We start from the raw sequence: 24,698 nt of genomic DNA on the forward strand, positions 1-24,698 counted from the left end.
TTTTGCCTGGACTGCGCTTCTTGCAAGAGCTTGTTGACTAAAGTATCATACTTGACAACATCAGGTCTATCCTCAGTAACAAGTCTCCACGTGGAAGCAAAAGTCTGATATGACTCAGGTAAAGCATCAAGAACAGTCTGTACAAGAGAATTATCAGGAATAATCTCACGTGCAGAAATCAACTTTCCTTGAGATCTTTAATCTCAGTAAGAAAAACATTCATATCATCATCTTCCTGCATAATCTTCGATTCTAGCTCTTTACGCAGGTAAGAGATTTTTGCCTCGTTAACGACCTGCATACAAACCAGCTAGAATATCCCAAGCTTGTTTTGTTGTTTTAGCTGAATGAATATGTGGAGTGATATTACGTTTGACAGAAAGTGCAATCAAGGGATGAGCCTGCGCATCTTTACCATCCCAACGAGCTTGTTCAGCAGTGGGTAAAATAATAGCAACATTAGAGCTGCTAGAACCTGAAACATCCTCAACAGATCCTACATCCACAGAACCTGGACGTACATCCATACCCTGCACAATGTTCCACACTCCTTTTGCAACCAAAACATGCTGCATCATGTATGCCCAAAGTGGGTAGTTGCTATCTCCATCCAATTTGTCATCAGCAGGACAACATGCGAAAGACATCATTACTATTATCAGCCATGGCCACTGACTGAAACTGATGCAAAAGCTACCTATAATGAAGTAAAGACTGAACAGAAAACAACTCATGCTATGTAGCACGGTCCACAATAGAATATGTGCTATGTAGCACGGTCCACAATAGAATACATATGCCTATGCCTATTTTGCAGAAAACTGCATTGTCAAAATTTCTGCACAAAATGACGAAAACACCCGTGCAGAACTTGCAATGCGAAAACGGAGCCCGAAACAATCTCAGATGCAATTTTTGTAGAGTATAGGGACCTGCAAGCGCTCATGAAAGCTCACCTCAATCGGAGAATGTGAGTCGGAGGGTGCTAGTGGTGGTGTAACCCTGGGAGCCGATGCCTGCTCTGATACCAATTGTTGGAATTAGGGTTGTAGAAAAGCACACAAAGCTTGGAGAAGAAGAAGCAAGAATGCACACAACACATACTGTATTAGATTGTGTCAATGTACAAAAGATAAGTTCGCCCTAGAAGAATGGGCGTATATACAAGCCGGGGGAAAAAACCTCCTAAAGAGGGAAAAAGTGCCCCGACGGTCCTAAGTTTGTTCACACACATCACTGTCTATATATATGGCAACAAAAATTGAGATATTTCATCTCTCCTCTCTCTTAATTCAAGTCTAGTTTCAAAAAGTAAGCTAAACTGACCTAAAAATGGTCAAAAATTGACCAAACTGATCTGAAAAATTCTAAAATCAGTTTGCTTAGTTAGAAGCTCACTTTTTCCTATAAATAGAAGCCTCCCCCTTTGTTGAAGCTTAATAATGTTTTATGCATTGTTACTCTACTGCTCCCAAGAGCCAAGAACTATGAATTTCTTAATAAGTCACTAGTTTTTGACCATTCCCTTTTCTAAAGAATCAGTGGCCACTCTTGTTACAAACAAGAGTAGATCCCTCAAACCATCAAGCCAAAGGAAAGCTCCCAAAATTCATGTACGTTAAAAATCTTATATTTTTTTTTACTCTTTTAATGGTTTTCTAATTTTTGTTTTGTTGAAATGATAAATCGATGCTATGCCTTGTTGGAAAGGCTTTCCCCCTTTCTCATTCTTAAAATCAGCCCTTCTTTATCCTAGTTAAGTGATCTATTAAAAAATGGTCAACCATACAAAGGAGGTTATGGCAAAATTTTCTTATATTTTGTGAAATAAGTTTCATCTTTTATTATTCTAAAAGAATAATCCCTATCGTTTGTGTATTCTAAAAGTGTCATTTTCATTCTATGCATAGAAAAATGCATAGTAGAAATATATTTATTCTAAAAGTGTTATTTTCATTAGATATAAATTCTATGCATAGAAAGATGCATATTGGTTATTTTTTTATTATTATAAAAGAATGATTTTCATTAGATATAAATTCTATGCATATAAAGATGCATATTGGTTATTTTTTTATTATTATAAAAGAAATATTTTCATTAGATATAAATTCTATGCATAGAAAGATGCATATTGGTTATTTTTATTATTATAAAAGAGTGATTTTCATTAGATATAAATTCTATGCATAGAAAGATGCATATTGATTATTTTTTTTATTACAAAAGTGTTACTTTCATCAATATTGATTTTTATGCAAAAATAGATGCATGAAAGATTTTTTTTTTTGTAAAAGTGTTACTTTCATCAAAATGGATTTTTATGCATAAATAGATGCATAAAAGAATAAATTTTTATTATAAAAGTGATACTTTCATCAAAATGGATTTTCATGTATAAATAGATGCATAAAAGAATATTTTTTATTATAAAAGTGTTACTTTCATCAAAATGGATTTTTATGCATAAATAGATGCATAGAAGAATATTTTTTTATTATAAAAGTGTTACTTTCATCAAAATGGATTTTTATGCATAAATAGATGCATAAAAGAATATTTTTTATTATAAAAGTGTTACTTTTATCAAAATGGATTTTTATGCATAAATAGATGCACAAAAGAATATTTTTTTATTATAAAAGTGTTACTTTCATTAAAATGGATTTTTATGCTTAAAATGATGCATAAAAGAAATTTTTATTGTAAAAGTATTGCTTTCACTAATATCGATTTTTATGCATAAAATGATGCATAAAAGAAAAAAGTTTTAATTGTAAAAGTGTTACTTTCACTAATATTGATTTTTACGCATTAATAGATGCATAAAAGGATTTTCTTTTATATAAAAGTGTTATTCCCATAGAAGTTGGATTTTATGCATAAATAGATGCATACAGAATTTTTATATCAAAATAAGAGTTCACTTTAATCCTTGTTAAAATCCCATGAATATGGGTAAATGAATTAAGTAAATACTCTGTGAAAGAAAATTTCACCGTTTCATATTCTCAAGGATGATAATGAGAAAATTCAAAAAATCTATCGAAGTCGAAATTTTAGTTAAATGATTAATTTATCCCTCATAGGAATTCATGATTAGTTTTGAGTTCAGTTAAGCAAATACTCAATGAATGAAATTCAATAAAGTAGTAATTAAAATATTACCCTTCGATAAAGAGAGTTCAGAGAAAACCTTTCCAGCGTAAAAAACTGAATCAGACTATGACCAAGACATAACTCCTTTGTCAATTTCAAGAATAGAGGATGTGACCAATTCAGTAATCTACACTCAAATCACCCACCGAATCTTAAACTAAGTTGAGAACTTTGATTTTGATATGAGGATCAAGATTACAGAATTCAAGGAATTCTGCTTGGGAATCTAGACCTGTGATCTAGAAGTCTTGGGATGATACAAAATTAAGATATATCCATTGTATTCAAATGAAAATCAAAACTGAAAACTTGCATAGAAACCTTGTTTTCTTAAAGGACTGTCTTACACCAGAATGCTGGAGGGAGCATTTGGTATATGTGTTTTTTCTAAGGGAAGTTTGGTTGCAACAGCTGGCGAGACGGCTCACACGGCAAAAACCTGCCTAGGTCTTGACCAGCCTGGGTATGGTGTAAAATGGTGTGCTTTTGGTACGATGGGCGAGGGCCAACGAAGTGGTCCTTGAGTGAAGTGCCATGACACCTAAGGAGGATCCTGGAGGGTTCTGACCAGGCGATGCACAGGCTCACAGTGCTTAGGACACCCATGCATATGTCATGGAAGATGTATATATGAATGATGAGGTGACGAGAAAATTATTGTAATCTGTTAACTGGATCTTATTGTTGACCTGCTGCGCTCAACGGAGAGTCCAGAGTGATACTGTTTTGTGAGAAACAAGGATTGAATGAAAATTTTGAGTTATGACATCTGTAACCAGTGTCAATGGATTGTTTTATAAATTAAAGTTTAAAGAGGAGTGTGTGAGTATCTGTATTCTAAAGCAAAAGTTAAGAAAGGCTTTCAATTATGGGTGGGTGAGTACTTGTCTGGTTCTACTATTCCTGTGGTTGGGCGGTGACTAACCCATGGGCCAGATGGGCTGGAATCATTAGAGTTTTAATAATAAAATTGATTAATAGGAATACGCTCAGAACTCGAGTAGTTAATTACAATCCTAAAGACTTCTCTAAAGAATAAATCAACAGCTGTGTGACTGATTCAATTAGGAAAAAAGTGTTGATTCCTTCAAAGTTAAGTTTGTAATAGTTTCCCTTCTATCTGGTTTTATCAGATGAAGGTAGTTCAGTATCTTGACCTCGTTAAAAGAATTTGTTAAGAAAATAAAAATGGTGGAATCATCCCCGCTTTTCGAGCATGGGAAATTTTCTCGGTTTCGGTTTTCGGAATGATCACCAGCTTAGTTTCGTGCCAGGACATTCGAGGGCGAGGCCCTCAGTGACAAACCCTACCCCTTGCGCAAGAGGAAGCTACTTCCATTGCTACCATCAAGGAATCTGGTGCGCAGAGGGGACAGTGGGATCTCACATGGACCAAGTAAGAGCATCTTGCAAAAGTGGTTAGTCTCATTGCTTTAAGGGGAGAGTCTAGGGACTCATTCAACCCTTGGCAAATACGGGCTGCCTATTGGGTGGTTGTCAAGTGGAGCTTACTTGTGAAGTGTGAAAAATTTTGAGTAGTACTCCTCTCATCATGAGTTAAGCTAGGGTTCTTGAGGCTGCATAAGTCATTTATCATAATGGATTCATGAGGTGGGGGAAGGTAGCAGTTCTTCACAGCTTGCTAAATGTCACTCTGTAGGGTCAGGGAACCTTCAGTGACTCCCTTGTGTCCACACCATTGTTTCCACTAAAGTTTGGCATCTCCACTAAAAGGATGGCACTATCAGGGCATGCATCCACCCACACCTAGTTTATTTTTGTTATCTAATTAGGTCCTACCACATTGTAAAACATATCAACTTAATTAAAGAAGTTCCACAATGTTCCTTAAAAAAGCCTTTGAAAACAACAATATTTACATCAAAATAGCTCTTACAACAACAAAATATTAACGAAAAAGACCTTGTAACTAGGTCAACAACCATATACAGGCTTCCATATCCATGTCCAAGACATATCCAAACCTAAACCAAACCATTGATGATCTATAATTTAGCCTTCCCCAACCTTAGCCAGATGGGCATACCCCATGGACCATACTCCCTCATCGTCATCCAATTGGTGAGAGCCAAGCCAGCCTCTCCTCACGCCTTCAAAAACTTGTACCAAACACTCCCGCTCATTAGAGGGGACATCTACTCATGAGGTGGGCTAATGCACTGTGAGCCCACAGAACTAGGCAGCATCCATAATCACACGTCCACCCTTGCAGGGAGGAAATAAAATTCCCAATGGCGTAGGGAGGGGATTACCTTGGGCCAATGCCCAGCCTTTTTGCCTTCGCATCACTACACAAGTAAGCATGCAAATAGCTAGGGGGGGAGAAGATGCACCTATAGAGATTAGTAATGAAACCAGCAAACATATCCATTAAAACTAGGAAAACATTATCTTTAAAGAATTATTTTTCCAACACTTCATTGTGTGATAAGAAAGCCAAATCAAACAACAATGACCATCTTATCTAATAGTCCTTGTTAATAAGAAAAAAGAACCATAAAGAATTTTGGGAGAAAGATTACTTGCTCGAGCAGGTTCTCTTACTTTAAGGCACTTGAGGGAAATACAAGGAGAAAAGTTACAATTCCCCATATTGGAGCCATAATCTTTTAGACCACTCACTCAACTCAAAAGTGAGGTGCGATGCTTCTATGATTGCTACTCGTACTCATTATATGTTTATCCAATAAGTAAATAATCTTTCAAAGACTAGGAATCCTAGATTAATGACACAAAAGATAAAAGTTTCTTATTTTTCAAAGAATTAAAAATGTGGCCAACCTAGTTCTAGTTTGTGTGAGGATTCGCTTCTTCCAGAAGGAGAAAAGTCATTTGCACTGGATGCATGCCTCCTCATTCCTATTTTGAATGGCATACGATTCTTCAATTCCACAACATTTTGGCACCATAATAATAGTGCCTTTATTTGTAGAGAATAGAAAGAGAGTGGGCTGGGTGTGAAATGCTAGGAATCAATAGGAGAAAGGGGAGATTTTAGCGGATCAAACGAATTTGGAAACCAAGATCATTTGGGCTTCCAAAAGCTTGCTTAAAGTCCTAAAGCTTTTATGAGAACAAAACCTAAGCTCCCCTTTAAGTCTCTTCATATTAGAGCAAGAGGGGGATTTCAGATAGGGTGTCTTTAGCAAGAGGAATCTCAAGGGAAAGTTGAGTGGCATTAGCCTAGTGCGGACAGGGTGACTTTAAGTCTATTCACATGAGGGGAGAAGAGTTACAAGACATGTCCCAAAGGTAGAGCATAGTCTCTACGTAAGGGGTACCTTCGAGAGGGGGAGGTAAGGGGGGTTTATAAAGGAGAGGGGAGGAGTGCGTATACATGGAGAGAGTGCCAGTAGGGGGGACAAGTGCGTCTGGGTGGGGACACCATGTAGGCAAGTTGCATGGGGGCTCTAGGTACGTCGAGGAGGGAGCACCACTTGTCCAAGTGGGCTCTTGTGAGTAAAGGGGTGTACGTGGGGGGGAGAGGTGGTGGGGGGATATGTGCACCACCTTTCCAGGAAGGATCTAGAAGGGAGGGTGTATGTAGGGGGAGGAAGGTGGCAGGGGGGTTACATGTAGGGAGGGGTGCCCCCCCAGGGCATGATGGACCTTGTCTAGGGTGTTGGTGGGCAGCACTCGTGGGTCCAATATGTTGGTAGGCGATGCTCGTGGATGCACACATGCATAATTTGGCAAGAAATGAGCTCTCTGGTGTTTGGGGGAGGTGTTTGTAGCCATTATATGTCACTTGAGTAGGGGTCATGGCTAGGCCAAATGCATTCCTTCCTAGGAGAGTTTGTCAAGCCTTCAGGATTGTTGTAGTGAAATTGTTAGGGGCTTCCTCGTGATCCCATGGGTGCTTTCTTTCCGTTGTTTGGACATATGAAATGTTGCTAACTTTGCGGGTCGATTTAGGCCAATTGGGTTACCCATTTTAATCCCAAAAAAAGTCCTACCTAGGGTAATGTCGTGCTTTTAAGATTTCATTTTTGAATTCAATTTTCTCATTTCCTAAGAGTAAAAAATGCTTAATTTATCATGCCTCAAAATAGAAGCTTCCTTGGGATTAAATAATAACTCAATACAACCATAATGAACTACCTAAACTATACTTATGCTATATTGTGCTTAATGTGCTATATTTACAATGTGTATATTATATCCTTCCTTCCTTAAAAAAGTCAAGATGTCCTCATCTTGACATAAACTTTGGGTAATCTTTTAAGAGAGTAGATTCATCTTTCCAAGTCACTTATTTTACCAATGCCTTGGCTTAGGTAAGAGTATTTCATAAAGTTGAGTCTCATTGCTTCAACTCTTGGCAAAAACGGGCCACCTGTTGGGTGGTTGTCTTTCATAGGTGGAGCATACTTGTGAAGTGTAACAAATTTTGAGTAATACTCCTCCAGAGTTAAGTTGAGGTTAATTTGAGCTTCTTAAGGCTAAAGAACTCATTCATCATAATGGATTCATGAGATTGGGGAAGGTAGCGGTACTTCACAACTTGAACGTCACTCCAAGTTAGGGAACCTTCAATGACCCCCTTGTCTTGACACCATTGTGTTCACCAGAGTTTGGCACCGGAGTTTGGCATTTCTAGTAAGACAAAACGTGGCAAGAATGGATTGATTTCCAACTCCTATGCTAGTAGCTGAGAAATAGTCGCCCATAGCCTCAATCCAAACTTTTGCATCCCTTTCAATCTTGAGCATGCCCCATTGAATAAGGCAATATCCACTTGTTTGAGGAGGAGCTTCTTCTCTTATTTATCTATGTATAATTCATTAGGAGCAAGAAGGAAAAGATACTAGTTGTCAGTATGAGATTAAGTTTAGAATCATAAGAAGGATGGTGGGTTTGGTAAGCTACATATAATCACATCTCCACCCCTATCTTCTATAGAATGGCCAATTCCAGATGCTTGGACTGTAATGGTCATGAAATCAAAGATGCTTTATGATATACAAGGGTCTTTGAAGTTTGCAAAGCCCTCTTGATCTGTGGGTCTTAGTTGGGTATGCCCAATACATCTTTTTGCCAAGATGTTCAATCAATTTTGTTTCTCACAAACACCTACCATGTTTGTGTGCAAGAAGGTATTAGGTGATGACATGGTAGCCTTGCTTGGAGACCACTGAAGGACTAAATAAGGGATACATAAGGATGACACATTCAAGTGCAATATAGTAGAATCTAGTGTCTCATTTCGGTATCTCAAAGCTCATGCCACACTACACATACACTTCTATTACGAATGGTGGATGAAAAACAATAGTTGTTGGGTCGCAATGTAGGCAGATGAACAAGTTGTTTTGCCTCTCAACCTATGCGTTTGGTTGCCCAGTGGTGCAGTGGAAGTTATAGGTGCAAGTAGACATTGGAGCCTCCTAAATATTAGAGAGCACCTCAATATCATGGGAGGTGAGGATATTAGCAGAGCACAATTCAAGGTGAACAATAGGAAGATTCAAAAACAACTAGAGCCAAAGACCTTGGTAGGTGAACAATAGGAAGATTCAAAAACAACTAGAGCCAAAGACCTTGGTGCAGTGGAAGTTATAGGTGCAAGTAGACATTGGAGCCTCCTAAATATTAGAGAGCACCTCAATATCATGGGAGGTGAGGATATTAGCAGAGCACAATTCAAGGTGAACAATAGGAAGATTCAAAAACAACTAGAGCCAAAGACCTTGGTAGATCCTGATTGGGATGTTGATGGTATATTGCTGAGTTAATGGGGATTTTGAATTTTGTGAATTTTGAAGCTACTTCAAGTATGTTAATTTTGTAAAGTCCTTGCCCTCAAAAAAGTGTTCTGAGCAATGAATTTTTGTCTTGTAACAGCTATGAATTTAGAACTCTTGTTAGATTTTCATATTAAAGTTATGATATAGCTCAACAAATTTACTCTAAAGCTGACTTGTATGTGCACATTAATGGTCAGATCTGTCTAGGTACTAGGGTTCCTATTTCCAAAAATGGTTTAGTGGCACAGAGATTTATAGCACATGGTTTTTTTATGTCGATGGTTTTGGAGTCCATCCAAAACAGTATATAAAGACCAGTCCTCCTAAGGGAATCAAGAACATAATATCTTATAATAACTGATTAAGCTCTATAAAAAAGCCACCCATGGATGCAAATTCTTCTAATGAGAGGACTATTCCTAGAGCAAGGTTGCTAGGCCAACTATTTCAGTTGTTTCTTCTGATGATGACTCCTATTCCTCTATTGGGGATACAGATGATCAACCTATCCAGATATCTGAAAGCTTCAAGAAAGACCTTGAAGATGTAGACAAACTGATAGATGAAGCCAAAGAGTTGCATCAAAGAATTCTTCAGATAAATAACCCAGAGAAGGAGACTGAGGAAAAATCTGTCGTGCATAATTAGATAGGTCTTGTATATCGAGGGACTTAGGCCCAATATAGAAGTCATTTGTAAGACTTGTACTTAACTATTGTATCTTAGCAATGACTAATGTGATGAAAAATTTCTACATGGACATGTGTCTACAAAGTACTCTCATAACGATTTTAAAGCAAACGTCTTTAAAAATTCAGTTTTAACTAAAGATAAATTATGAGAATAAAAATTCTCAACAATCTATTTTATTACGGCAAAGCACAGTACTCATAAAATACAAAAATGAGTAGGGCTCAATAAAAATATAGAATGTTTATACAAAAATGAGCCAAGCTTAATAAAAATACAAAATCTTTGCAAGGCTTTGGCTCTGGACATATACAAAATGCCTCTAAGCGATTTTCGGGCTCTGTAGCTTAGCCTTGGCCTCCTCCTTTGACTCAGCCTTCGGCTCTATCTCCTTTGTTGTTGGCACCTTGCCTGCCTTGTCCTTGCCCTTGCCTGCAAATGGAAGCTTCCTCTTTGCCTTGCCCTTGCTTCCCTTCTCAGGGACTCCTTGTAAAAAGTTGAAATTCTTAATAGGAGAACGAAATAGCATCTTTTTTCTCTTCTTTGATGCACTAGTGCTACCAGCCAACTGGTGGAAGTGACGAGTCAGGGTCATCAGGCGTAATTGCATTGTTGAGGATAATGCTTATTGCCTTTGCCCGCACACTCCATAGCCAGAACTCGTCTGAGTGAACAGACTCCAAAACAACATAAAAATCAATTAGAATAATGTGGGATATCTCATGAAATGAACATAGAGAAATTATATTACAACAATGACATAAGAAACTTACATGGTTGTCAAAATTAGTGTACTTGGAAAAGGAGAAACTTACATGGTTGTCAAAATTAGTGTACTTGGAAAAGGAGGAACTTCCAAACATTTGCGACTACGTACCAGCCACAAGAGTGTGAATCCTTTTGCATAGGAACGGGTTGGTTGAGAAATTTCCACTCTATATCCTTTTTCAATTCAGGACATAGAGTTTCAATGACTGCAACCACCCTCTTACATGCCCTACACTCAACGATATAAATAAGAATGACTTACAGTCAACAATTAGGAAGCAAGAAGGAAATGATATAAAATATAATGACTTACAATTTAGTCTATCCGTGCATTCCAAGAAGGCTATTCAAAATTGTCTAGCATTTCACCACATTAATTAAACAAGCAGACTAGTGCCCTCTGAAATTAAGAAAGTAAACAAAAAATATAAGAAACTTAACACACGCAACTACTAATTTAAATTTCATCAACAACTTAAAATCCAAAGAAAATACATACTTCTCTACATATGGCAGCACAACAAAGCAAGTACCCGGACTAACTCCCTGGAAATAAGGAGCAAGGTCCTCTTTAGACCTCGATGGGTCAATTAGGATAGTTGATACCAAAGGATCACAAATATATACTTGCTTTGCCAGGTCTGGCAAAAGCTCTTTCAACAGTGCCCTCCTGTAGGTTGAATTAAAAACATTAGGAAAGGGAAAAATATATCAAAATAAGCAAGCATTAAAAAAAAAGGTGAAGAGTACACACCTTAAACAAATAAGCACAATACTATCATTGAACTCTCTATTCTTTTCAACGAGCATATAAACATCCGTTGGAGCAGTATGGAGGTACTCCTCCTGCTCGACGGTGTATGAGACATTGCATATGATCTGACCAGGCACCGCCTTAAGTCTTTTATTATTCTCTCTTCCTGCTCAACGATGTACGAGACATTGCATATGATCTGACCAGGCACTGCCTTAAGTCTTTTATTATTCTCTCTTCCAACTTCAGGTTTTCTGCCAATTCATCCCTAACCACATTCTCTTCTAAAATAGTCTCCTTTCCCTTCAAATCTTTCCCCTTTACCAGCCTCTTCATCCTTTGTGGACTTGGTGTTGTCATCTCTTCAATAACCACCGGCAGCCCTCTTCCTCTTCAAAGTAGGAGGAATGAAGAGGATTTTTGCTGCCTTCCTATCCCTGAGACTGGCAGAGGTTGCATGAACTCATCATATCTATACCTAGCTCTACCTACTACTGTCCTTGTCCATTAGTGTGACCCTCATGGCATGGGCAGCACAAATGTTACTATCATTCAACAAGTCTATAAGAAAGTCCTTGCATGCCTCTTGAAGACATGCAACAGCACTACTCTACCATTTAAAGTAACCTTTTGCCTTTATTCTGTCGCTAATGGATCTAACAATCCTCAAGAAAGGAGCTTTGGGAATCAGGAAATTCACAACAGCCTGTGCCTTCCTTATCTCCGCAAACAGTTTCCTTTGCCTCTACAAAGTGACCCGAGCCTTCAAAATATTCCTGATGGTGCTGGGTTTGACCTCAGGAAGAATAAGTTTGCTTGCAAGGTCCTTTGGAACGTCTTCTGGAAGGTATGTAACCGGTGCTGGATTTGGTGCTGGCATTGGCACTATTGGAACTCTGCTAACAGTCTGTTGGTTGAAAAGCAAACAAGGAAATATGTAAAGTGCCTAAGATCAGATGGGAGGGGGAGAGTACTTCTCCAATGAGTTCTTTGAATTTTTTAAGAAGAATGCTATTCAGAGACAGTTTACATGCAGATACACTCCGCAACAAAATGGAGTTGCTGAGCGAAAAAACAGGCGCATTGTTGAGATTGCACGAGCATTGATGGGAGAGAAGAATATGCCGCATAGCTATTGGGCTAAGGCTGTTTCTACAGAAGTTTACATCATGAACAGGACTCCAACTGTGCAGCCATACATGATGTATCTCTAGAGGAGAGGTTTACTGGCAGAAAACCTGATTCGTCTCATTTGAAAGTCTTTGGTTGCATTGCATATGTGCATGTGCCAGATGAGATGAGAACTAAGATGGATCCAAAAGAAGAAAAATGTGTGTTTATTGGATATTCCCTTGAGCAAAAGGGATACAGGTGTTATAACCCTGCTATACACGTGAGTTGAGGGTAAGCAGGGATGTTGTTTTTGATGAGATGAGCAGCTAGTATGTTGCTGAAAAAGAAGCTGTTAGGGCTGATGTGAGTGGAAATGTGGTTGCACAAAATGAAAGTTAGCAATCACAGTCTTTGAGTGGACCAGGAGAGTCCTCATCTAGTGGTTCAGTTGATAGACCATGGAGTGGCAGACTGCTTCATAATACTAGTCCTGCCAAATGTGATTAGTACATCACATAAAGGCAAAGAGAAAGTGGTTGAGCCCCTTAGTATGCCTGACATTTCTGCAAGGCATTCTCATGTTGATGGAGAGTCTAGTGGCTTAGAGATGAGCCTTGATGAGGATCTTGGGATACCAGCTATGAGAACACCTGGGGTGTAAAGAAGGCTATGGAAGCCATGAATGCAAATTTTAAGAAAGGTCCTGTAATGAGCTAACAAAGATTACTTATAGTAGCAATATTATATAATGAATTAACAGTTAATGAAAAAAATTAAACAATAGATACACTCTAATAAGAATAACTTATAGCCAAAAAGATGAATAGAAAACAAACCTTGTTGCATGAATTCTTCACTTGAGAGCACCACCACCAATTGCAAGTGTCTGAATGTTGTTCATTGTCCTCTTTCACTCTTTGGCTCCCATGGGTGTGCTCTTCATACGCGAGATTATATCTTGTAACTTTAGGATGTGGTCCTCTTTCTCTTTGCCCTCTCTCAGTAGTTGTAAAATATTATTTTGTGTAATTTCGAGAGCTTGTTGCACACTACTCAAAGTGACTTGCAAGCTATGAATTTGTGAGTTTAGAAATTGAACCTTACATGCATCACATATACTTAAGCGTTTGCAATACCCAAGGAGCCCATTCTCACCCTCTCCAAAAAAATGAATGAATGAATGAGGGTAGGTCTGTGAAAGATGGAGAGAAATTTGAAGAAGGATCATTAGGATATAAATACCCATCAACCCAAAGATCCACATTACAATGACACTGTTGCCCTCTTTCTTGCTTCTCCTGTGCATTTAGACGTTCTTTTTTGATAGGTGCATATTGATTCAAGATGCGAATATGCAAGTCTACCTTCCTCACAAAGTCACCCTCTTAGCCTCTCCCAGCCAAGACTATCCACACCAGCTAACGCCACTCAGCATTCCCTTGAGATTCCTCTTACTAAGGTCACCCTATCCAAAATCCCCCTCTTGCTCTAATATGAAGAGACTTAAAGGTGAGCTGAGGTTTTGTTCTCATAAAAGCTTTAGGATTTTAAGCAAGATTTTGGAAGCCCAAATGATCTCGGTTTCCAAATTCGTTTGATCCGCTAAAATCTCGGTTTCCAAATTAGTTTGATCCGCTAAAATCCCTCTTTATCCTAGTGATTCCTAGTATTTCACACCCATCCCACTCTCTTTCTATTCTCTACAAATAAAAGCACTATTACTATGGCTCCAAAATGCTATGGAATTGAAGAATCGCATGCCATTCAAAACAGGAATGCGGAGGCATGCATCTAGTGCAAATGACTTTTCTCCTTCTGGAAGCGAATCCTCACACAAACTAGAACTAGGTTGGCCACATTTTCAATTCTTTAAAAAATAAGAAACTTTTATCTTTTGTGTCATTAATCTAAGATTCCTAGGCTTTGAAAGATTATTTACTTATTAGATAAACATATAATGAGTATGAGTAGCAATCATAGAAGCATCGCACCTCACTTTTGAGTTGAGCGAGTGGTCTAAAAGATTATGGCTCCAATATGGGGAATTGTTACTTTTCTCCTCGTATTGCCCTCAAGTGTCTTAAAGTAAGAGAACCTGCTCGAGTAAGTAATCTTTCTCCCAAAACTCTTTATGGTTCTCTTTTCTTATTAACAAGGACTATTAGATAAGATGGTCATTGTTGTCTCATTCGGCTTTCTTATCACACAATGAAGTGTTGGAAAAATAATTCTTTAAAGGTAATGTTTTCCTAGTTTTAATGGATATGTTTGCTGGTTTCATTACTAATCTCTACAGGTGCATTTTCTCCCCCCAGTTATTTCCATGCTTACTTGTGTAGTGACGTGAAGGCAACAAGGTTGGGCATTGGCCCAAGGTAATCCCCTCCTATGCCACTAGGAATTTTATTTCCTCCCTGTAAGGATGGACATGTGATTATGGATGCTGCCTAGTCCTGTAGGCTCAGGCTAGTGTAGTGAATTAGCCCACCTCATGTGAGTAGATGTCCCCTCAAATGAGCAGGAGGGTTTGGTACAAGTTTTTGAAGGCGTAAGAGGCTAGCTTGGCTCTCACCAATTGGATGACGAGATGAGGGAGTATGGTCCATGGGGACCCAAATGCCCATCTGGCCAAGGTTTGGGAAGGCTGAATTATAGATCATCAATGGTTTCGCTTAGGTTTGGGTATGTCTTGGACATGGATATGGAAGCCTGTATATGGTTGTTGACCTCGTTAAGGTCTTTTTCGTGACTTTTTTGCTGTAAGAACTGTTTTGATGTAAATATTGTTGTTTTCAAAGACTTTTTTAAGGAACATTGTGGAACTTCTTTAATTAAGTTGATATGTTTCACAGTGTGGTAGGACCTAATTAGATAACAAAAATAAACTAGGTGTGGGTGGATGCATGCCCTGATAGTGCCATCCTTTTAGTGGAGATGCCAAACTCTAGTGGAAACAATGGTGTGGAGACAAGGGAGTCACTGAAGGTCCCCTGACCTGGAGAGTGACATTTAGCAGGCTATGAAGAACTGCTACCTTCCCCCATCTAATGAATCCATTATGATAAATGACTTATGTAGCCTCAAGAACCCTAGCTTAACTCATGAGTAGTACTACTCAAAAATTTTCACACTTCACAAGTAAGCTCCACTTGACAAAAACCACCCAATAGGTGGCCCGTTTTTGCCAAGGGTTGAATGAGTCCCTAGACTCTCCCCTTGAAGCAATGAGACTAAACTTTTTTGCAAGATGCTCTTACTTGATCCAAGACATTGGTAAAAGAAGTAACTTAGGAAGATTAATCTAACCTCTTAAAAAATTACCCAGAGTTTATGTTGAGATGAGGATATCTCAATTTTTTTAAAGGAGGGAAGGATGTAACATACCCATTTTAAATATAGCACACGAAGCACAATATGGCATATCCATTACAATTACAGTTCAAGCAATTCATTATGGTGGCATTTATTTGTTATTTTATCCCGAGGAAGCTGCTATTTTGAGGCATGAGAACAAATTAAGTACTTTTTACTTAAGAAAGGAGAAAATTTAATTGAAAAAAAAATCTTAAGCATGATATTACCCATGTAGACATTTTCAGAACTGAAATGGGTAACTGAGGTGGCCTAAATCGACCCGCAAAGTTTTGAAATATGGTGGCTTCATACCAAAATTAGTAACATTTCAGACGTACAAACAATGGATGGAAAGTGCCCACAAGATCACGAGCCCGCAACAATTTCACTAAAACAATCATGACAACAAACACCCCTGAGCGTGGCCCCGCCATGACCCCCACCCAAGTGAAATATGATGTCTATATGAATGCCTCCCCCAAACACCGTAGAGCTCATTTCTTGCCAAATTATGCATGCGTGCACATCCACGAGTGTGCCACCCACCAACACCCTAGATCCAAGGGTGTGCCGCCCACCATACCCCTTGGGACACCCCTCCCTACACCCACACACATACACCCCCTCTAGATGCTTCCTACACATGTGGTGCATGTACCCCCCCTTTCCACCCCCCACGTACACCCCTTCAATACCCCTACCAGACAAGTGGTTCTCCCTCTATGAACCTAGCACCAATGCATAGATGGTGCCTCCACTCGAATGCACTATGCTAATCTCATGCTGTAGGAGGTGCCCCTAAAGTAGATACGAGGCTCTACCTCTAGGACATGTCCAACTCTTCTCCCCCCATGTGAATAATCTCTACGTGAGGGGTATCTCTCTCTTTCAGAGGTATCCCTCACATAGAGACTAGGCTCTACCTCTGCGGCATGTCCTATAAGTCTTTTCTCCACCGTGTGAATAGACTTAAAGTCACCATCTTAGCCTCTCCTAGCCAAGGCTAGCTGTACCCAAGCCTCACTCTCCCTTTCCTCGAGAGCCCTCTTGCTAAGGACACCCTCTCCAAAAGCCTCTTGGACATGTCAAACTCTTCTCCCCCCATGTGAATAGTCTCTACATGAGGGGTACCTCCCCCTCTAGGAAGTATCCCCCCGTGTGAATAGTCTCTACATGAGGGGTACCTCCCCCTCTAGGAAGTATCCCCTCTCATGTAGAGACTAGGCTCTACCTATGGGACATATCCTACAACTCTTCTCCTCGTTGTATGAATATATTTAAATTCACCCTCTTAGCCTCTCCCAGCCAAGGCCAGACATACCCAATCCTCACTCTCCCTTCCCTTTAGAGTCTTCTCGATCACGACATCCTCTCCAAAAGCTCCCCTCCCCCATATGAAGACAGTTAAAACTCTTCTGCCCATCGTGTGAATAGATTTAAAGTCACCCTCTTAGCCTCTCCCAGCCAAGACTAGCCGTACCCAAGCCTCACTCTCCCTTCCGCTTAGAGCCCTCTCGCTCATGACACCCTCTCCAAAATCTCCCCTCCCCCATATGAATAGACTTAAAGGTGAGCTTAGGTTTTGTTCTGAGTAAAGCTTTCGGATTTCAAGCAAGCTTTTGGAAGCCCAAACGATCTCCGTTTCCAAATCTGCTAGAATCCTCTCTTTTTCTCCTAGTATCCCTAGCATTTCACACCCAACCCATTGTCTTTCTATTCTCTGCAAAATAAAGGCACTACTATGATACCAAAACGTTGCCAAATTGATGAACCGCATGACATTCAAGGTAAAAATAAGGAGGTATGCATCCATGCAAACAACTTTGCTTCTTCGAAAGCAAATCGTCATGCAAACAGTAACCAGGTTAGTTATATTTTTAATTCTTTTAAATATATCAAGCAACTTCACTCTTTTGGGTCATTAAGCTAAGAATCTTAGGCTTAGAAACAATACATCCCTATTGGACTTAGAAACATTACATCCTTATTGGGATAAACATATAACGATTATGACTAGCATCATAGAACCATCGCACCTCACTTTTGAGTTGAGTGAGTAGCATAAGGAGAAATATGGACTCTCCATTTTGCCCCTTAAGGAGTGAATAAAAAAAGGTGGCCTGACCAATAAGAGAGCTGGGATTCTAGATCCAATGTATATGGATCTTTTTGTCACATCTTTGCCCAAATCTCTTAAGACAATAAAATAATAGAGCCCATATCTTTAAAAAATAGAGAAATGTCCATTTCATGTCAGATGTACCTTGTGGTCAGCACATGGAAGTTTGAAAATCAAATTTAATTTTTTTCCATTTTTTATGTTTAACTTTTTACGTTCCCTCCTTTTGCATTTCACTACCTTTTCATTTTCCCCTTTTTTGGCGGAATACAATTTTGCCATATCTTCTGCAACTCTGGTTCTTTCTTCACGAAAATTTACAGTCATGTTATTCTCCACCATAGCTCTCTCCTCCTAAAATTTTATCTCATTTAGACAAAACTTTTGTGAGTTATGCCCATTTTCTCGTATGAACTTTCTCTTCTCTGCACCATAGATAGCTATCTTCATGTGAAGTGGCATCTATTTCTTGTGAGTAATTATTATATGTTTAGGATTTGCCTATGTTTTATCTTGATGTGAGTAATGATCATAGGTCTAGGATTTGTTTATGTTTTGTCTTGATGTGTTGCTGTTTATTTTCTCAGGAGTAAGGTTGTGAGCAACAAGGTTATGTAAATCAAAGCAGTAAGTTGTTGTTTATTTCTTGTTGTTTTAATCTTTATTTGCTGCTTTCAATATTCTTTGCACAATATTGATTTGAAGTGGCATAAAATACCACAGTAACGATCATAGGTTTAGGATTTGTTTATGTTTTCTCTTGATATGTTACTGTTTATATTTTCACAGGAGCCACAAGGTTGTGAGTAGTAAGTTGCTATTTATTTCTTATTTTTTTAATCTTTATTTATTTATTACAATCTTCTTTGCACAGTAATGATTTCAAGTGGCATAAAATACAAGAGTAATGATCATAGGTTTAGGGTTTGTCTCTGTTTTGTCTTGATATGAATAATGATCGTAGGTTTAGGATTTGTTAATGTTTTGTCTTGATGTGTTTGTGTTTATTTTCATAGGAGCAACAAGGTTGTGTAAAGCAAAGCAGTAAGTTGCTGTTTATTTCTTGTTATTTTAATCTTTATTTGTTGCTTACAATATAACATATATATTTATTGATCATGTAGTCTAGCTTTATTAATTTAGATGTCTTCAAGAAGGAGGAATATCAGTAATATTCACACAATGGAGGTGTTTAACAAGAAAGATGATGAAGGTAATTGGATCCTCCATCAGTATAAAATAAGTTAAATTGGATTTTAACTTATTACTTGTGGCAATTTCAAGGTCAAGCTCAAAGATTTCACAGACTCCAACAAGAAATGGAAAGGTAGAATCATAGAGTTCAGGAGACACGCAAATGGTATGAGTACAATAACAAAGGCTTTCATTCAACATGTTTATATGCACAAAGAGATTCGAGTAAATCATGATAACTTGAGTGAAAGACATAAGCCTAACATTAAGTTCATATCTTTGTGCTTTGTGTTCTTGTGCTCTGATTCCATCCACTCTGCATGTTTTAATATACAAGCATGTTTGTTGCTTTTTGCAGCTTTATATCCATCCACTCTGCATGAATGGAAGAATGTAGAATGTTTTAGTGGAAAGCTAAATGTTTTACATGCAAAGATAGATGCCTTGATCTATGACAACAAGAGTGCAAGCGAATTGGCATCTCAAAATGTTTACTTTTATGATTCAATGTATGATGTGGAGAGACATAGTTTGGAGTATATTCCACTACCACCGTTGTCTAGCCTTGAATGGTATAATCCTAGCTTAGACATGTTAGAAGCATGTAGGGTAAAGATAAAAATTGGTGTTCATGCTGCCATGAAACTATCCACAAGCTCTAGAGATGTGCATCTAAGTTGGTTTGTACCATTTGGTTTGTTTTGCACATTTGTTTGGATCCTGTGAAGTAGTTAAGAAAACTAAGATTACTTATAAATGCAAGTGCCCATCTAAAGATTGGATGACTCAGTTACTAGGTGAGTCATCGCATCTCAAGAGAACTCACCACGATGATATCATTGAGTGCAGAATTATTGTGTCAGATGTTACCTTTAGGTAAGATTGCATAATTACTGTGTTTGTTGATTGTTGATGGTTTTTATTCATAATTACTTCATTGCAAGACATTGATTGTTGATTGTTGATTTTATGTTTTTATGTTAGTTGTTTGTTTTTTATGATAGGTACTTCATTATAAGATAATTTTTGTACATTCACTTCAAGTATAGGAGGTGGCGACTTCTACGAGGTGAGTCATCGCATCTCAAGAGAACTCACCACGATGATATCATTGAGTGCAGAATTATTGTGTCAGATATTACCTTTAGGTAAGATTGCATAATTACTATGTTTGTTGATTGTTGATGGTTTTTATTCATAATTACTTCATTGCAAGACACTGATTGTTGATTGTTGATTTTATGTTTTTATGTTAGTTGTTTGTTTTTTATGACAGGTACTTCATTACAAGACAAACTTTGTATATTCACTTCAAGTATAGGAGGTGGCGACTTCTACGAGGGGAGTGGCTCAGCTTGGACCAAGACATGCGAGATGGCACGCATTCAACACTCATTGATGTGAATATTCTTTAGGAGGGTCATGACCCTTTTAGCGTTAATGTAAAAAGTCATTGGTCCCTTAGTTTTCTCAGGCAGGAAATCCAACTCATGTCTAATGATCCCCCTTGTAATTTTAATTTTAAGTTGGATGGTAGAAAGGTTGGGAATCGAAGTGAACATTGCAAAACATGAATTATGTTTGGAGAGAGGATTTGTATGTGTGTGTTGTGAGAGATGTAGAGAGTAAGAGAGCTTGTGTATGTGCATCTATTACTAATGTATACAATGTCTGTGTAGGTTTGTTCCTCCCACGTGTGTCCTAGCTTGCAGATCTGCTTCGAACACGCACTATCCAATCCACATTTGAGAGGTAAGCACATTACCAATTATGTTGTTTTATTACTTCTCTTTTTGTTATGTTTTAATTTGTTCTCAATTTGTAATTATTAATTGAAATTGAGTATGCAAGCTTGTTGTTTTATATATGCTAATATTAGCATATATGTGAGTGCATAAGAAATTAATGTATGTGCTTATTTGTCTTTACACACACACACACTTTTTGCGAGAGAGAGAGAGAGAGAGAGAGAGAGAGATTTTCTTTTTGGCGCATACCGAAGACGTTTCGGTCTGTTTTTCGACTTGAAATCTAATGTCTAAGACATGCATGTCAACGCTATGTCTATATGTATATACTCTAATGTATATGCCTAAAGCACATACCCATAAGCTAATGTAAATGCCTAAACATCGCTAATGTATACTTGATCTCCCTCAACGGCTGGGGAAAAGAAGCCCGTTTGACGCTTTAAATGTTATTTTTAAAATCTCCCTCAATGGCTGGGGAAAAGAAGCCCGTTTAACGCTTTAAATGTTATTTTTAAAATCTCCCTCAACGGCTAGGGAAAAGAAGCCTGTTTGATGCTTTAAATGTTATTTTTAAAATCTCCCTCACGGCTGGGGAAAAGAAGCCCTGTTTTATGGTTTACATAATACTTTGTGTAATGCCTAATGATTTGCATTTAATGAGCTACATATACATGTTATCCTGCTAGATGGAGCCTCTCAATCTTGAAGAGAGAATAGCGTGTCCATGCATGCGATATAAGTACCAAATATTTCGAAAACGAAGGATTTGCAACCAGCATATACATGATGCTGGCATATTTCCAATGGAGCGCTTACAAAATTTACGGTTTCAATCGTACAACCAAGCAAGTGTGCAACCACATCTTGATAACATTGCGTCTATGAATTCTCGTCCCCAACAAAGGATGAGAATATCGAAGGAGGGAGTGAAAAATGGAGCTCAATTAACAGCACCCGAGGGAATGGAAGAAGGTCAAGGAATGGAAGAAGGTCCAATGGAGGAAATGTTAGATGCCTTTCTCAAGCAACAAGAAGGTGTCTTCGAGGAGTATGAACATGTAGATCATCAACCACGACATTCTCAACGGTCAAATTATGAACCAGAGGAAGAGGCCATGCATAAACTTGCATGCCTTCCACTACATAATGGTGCCAAGATATATGTATTGCGTGCATCTCTTACGATGCTAAATTTACGGTCAATTTTTGGATGGTCTAATACAAGTGTCACTGAACTCTTCAAGTAAGGGATTTATGGAGATTATACCTAATGTTGAAATGATAAATTTTCAACTTGTATTTGACTAAATCTTAATAGTAATGATCAGATATTGCCATACTTACAGGCTTTTGAAAGACCAGATATTGCCATACGGCAACAAGATGCCTCCATCTCGTGCAGATGCCAAGAAGTTATTGAAATCCATAGTCATGGATTACAATAATATTCATGCTTGTCACAATGACTGTATTCTCTTCCGCCATGAATACGAGCATTTGCAAGAATGTCCCCATTGTGGCTCAAATAGATATAGAGAAGATGTTCAGGGGGAAGCTGTCCCAGTAAAGGTTCTTAGGCACTTTCCAATCATCCCAAGAATAAAAAGCATGTTCAGGTGCAAATCTATAGCAAGCTTGATGTACCTCTCTCCCTAAACCTCTAGTTGTGGCATGCCATGTCATCAAGCTTGCATATGCTGGTTGCAAATCATGAATATGCTAGTGTCATGAATATGCTGGTTGCAAATCCTTTGTTTTCGAAATATTTGGTACTTACATCGCATGCATGGACACGCTATTCTCTCTTCAAGATTGAGAGGCTCCATCTAGCAGGATAACATGTATATGTAGCTCATTAAATGCAAATCATTACGCATCACACAAAGCATTATGTAAACCATAAAACAGGGCTTCTTTTCCCCAACCGTGAGGGAGATTTTAAAAATAACATTTAAAGCATCAAACGGGCTTCTTTTCCCTAGCCGTTGAGGGAGATTTTAAAAATAACATTTAAAGCGTCAAACGGGCTTCTTTTTCCCAGCCGTTGAGGGAGATTTTAAAAATAACATTTAAAGCGTCAAACGGGCTTCTTTTTCCTAGACGTTGAGGGAGATTTTAAAAATAACATTTAAAGCGTCAAACAGGCTTCTTTTCCCCAGCCATTGAGGGAGATCAAGTATACATTAGCGATGTTTAGGCATATACATTAGCTTATGGATATGTGCTTTAGGCATATACATTAGAGTATATACATATAGACATAGCATTGACATGCATGTCTTAGACATTAGATTTCAAGTCGAAAAAGAGACCGAAACACCTTGGGTATGCGCCAAAAAGAAAATCTCTCTCTCTCTCTCTCTTTCTCTCTCTCTCTCTCTTGCAAAGTGTCTATGTGTGTGTAAAGACAAATAAGCACATACATTAATTTCTTATGCACTCACATATATGCAATATTAGCATATATGTGTATAAAACAACAAGCTTGCATACTCAATTTTAATTAATAATTACAAATTGAGAACAAATTAAAACATAACAAAAAGAGAAGTAATAAAACAACATAATTGGTAATGTGCTTACCTCTCAAATGTGGATTGGATAGTGCGTGTTCGAAAAGCAAATCTGCAAGCTAGGACACACGTGGGAGGAACAAACCTACACACACAACATTGCATACATTAGTAATAGATGCACATGTACACAAGCTCTCTCACTCTCTACATCTCTCACAACACACACATGCAAATCCTCTCTCCAAACATGATTAAGAAGATAAGAAAAAGGATGGAGAGAGGGGAAGGAGATATACACACACATCACACATTTATCCTAATCTCTCCACACACACACACACACACACACACATAAGAAGATGAGGAGATGGGGAGAGGCAAAACACCATAAGAAGATGAGGAGATGGGGAGAGGCAAAATGCCCAAGGAGAGAGAGGGAGATCTACACACACACTTCACTAATTCTCTCTCCACACACACACACACACACACATCAAATGGAAGAAGGCAAACGCTTGAGGGAGATGCACGCATACCTTGTCTGGACATTCGATGCCTTGCAAAACAGAGAATAATAGGTTCTCACTATAAAAAAGTTACGGGCGTCGGTATCTGCGTCAGTATATCTGTCGGTATCTGCGTCGGAATATCCGTCAGAATAGGCATCGGTATATGCGTCGATATATGCGTCGGTATATGTACTTTTGAAATTTACCCGCCTGACTTTTTGCCTTCAAGTTTAGGACGTACATACCGACGTTCGACATTTGTGTCGGTGTTCTAGCATCGATATGCCCTAAACCTCTAGTAGTGTGAGAAGATCAACATGTTTTTTGGCCCTCCTTATCTCTTTCAGGGCATACATATGCTAGTTGGTTCATGTTTCAGCTTTTTCCATGATATTTTACTTTGATCTGATTCTTTCTCTACCAAACCTGGACTTGGTCCAAACCATCCTTGCTGTTTTCTTTGTTCTAGATGTCTATGAGGACCAGTCAATCAAGCACAAGAAAAAAAAAATTTGGACTACATAGAAGAATCACTTGCATCACCCTAATTTGAACTATAACAATCAAACTACATCACCTAAAAACCAGGGAAGCTAATGAACTTTCTCAAAGATGCACACCAGAGAAACATAGCAAGAGGAGCAACATATACATGGCATATATCATGTGGAAGCACTTTCTTGCCTGATAGAAAGATGGCACGAATACGACATTCCAATAACCCCCCCCCCACTTCTATCGCACCATCTTTCTAGTGTTTATATGAATTTATAACGATGTTTGAAGGTGGAAACATTATGAATGTAGGACAATAACATCTACGCCATAGAATGTTGGACAATAACATTTATGGAATAGATAACTTGGACATTAGTTATGAAAAATACATTTACTTTTTAAGACCTCACAGGATGCATAGCAAGAGGAGCCACATATTCAGGGTTCCATTCATCAACAAGGAAAGTGTACCTTTTTTGCCTAATGGAAAGACGACATGAAGAAC

This window comes from Cibotium barometz, chromosome 21 (genome assembly GCF_041138505.1).
Source record: "Cibotium barometz isolate CiBa-2024 chromosome 21, ASM4113850v1, whole genome shotgun sequence".
NCBI lineage: Eukaryota > Viridiplantae > Streptophyta > Polypodiopsida > Cyatheales > Cibotiaceae > Cibotium > Cibotium barometz.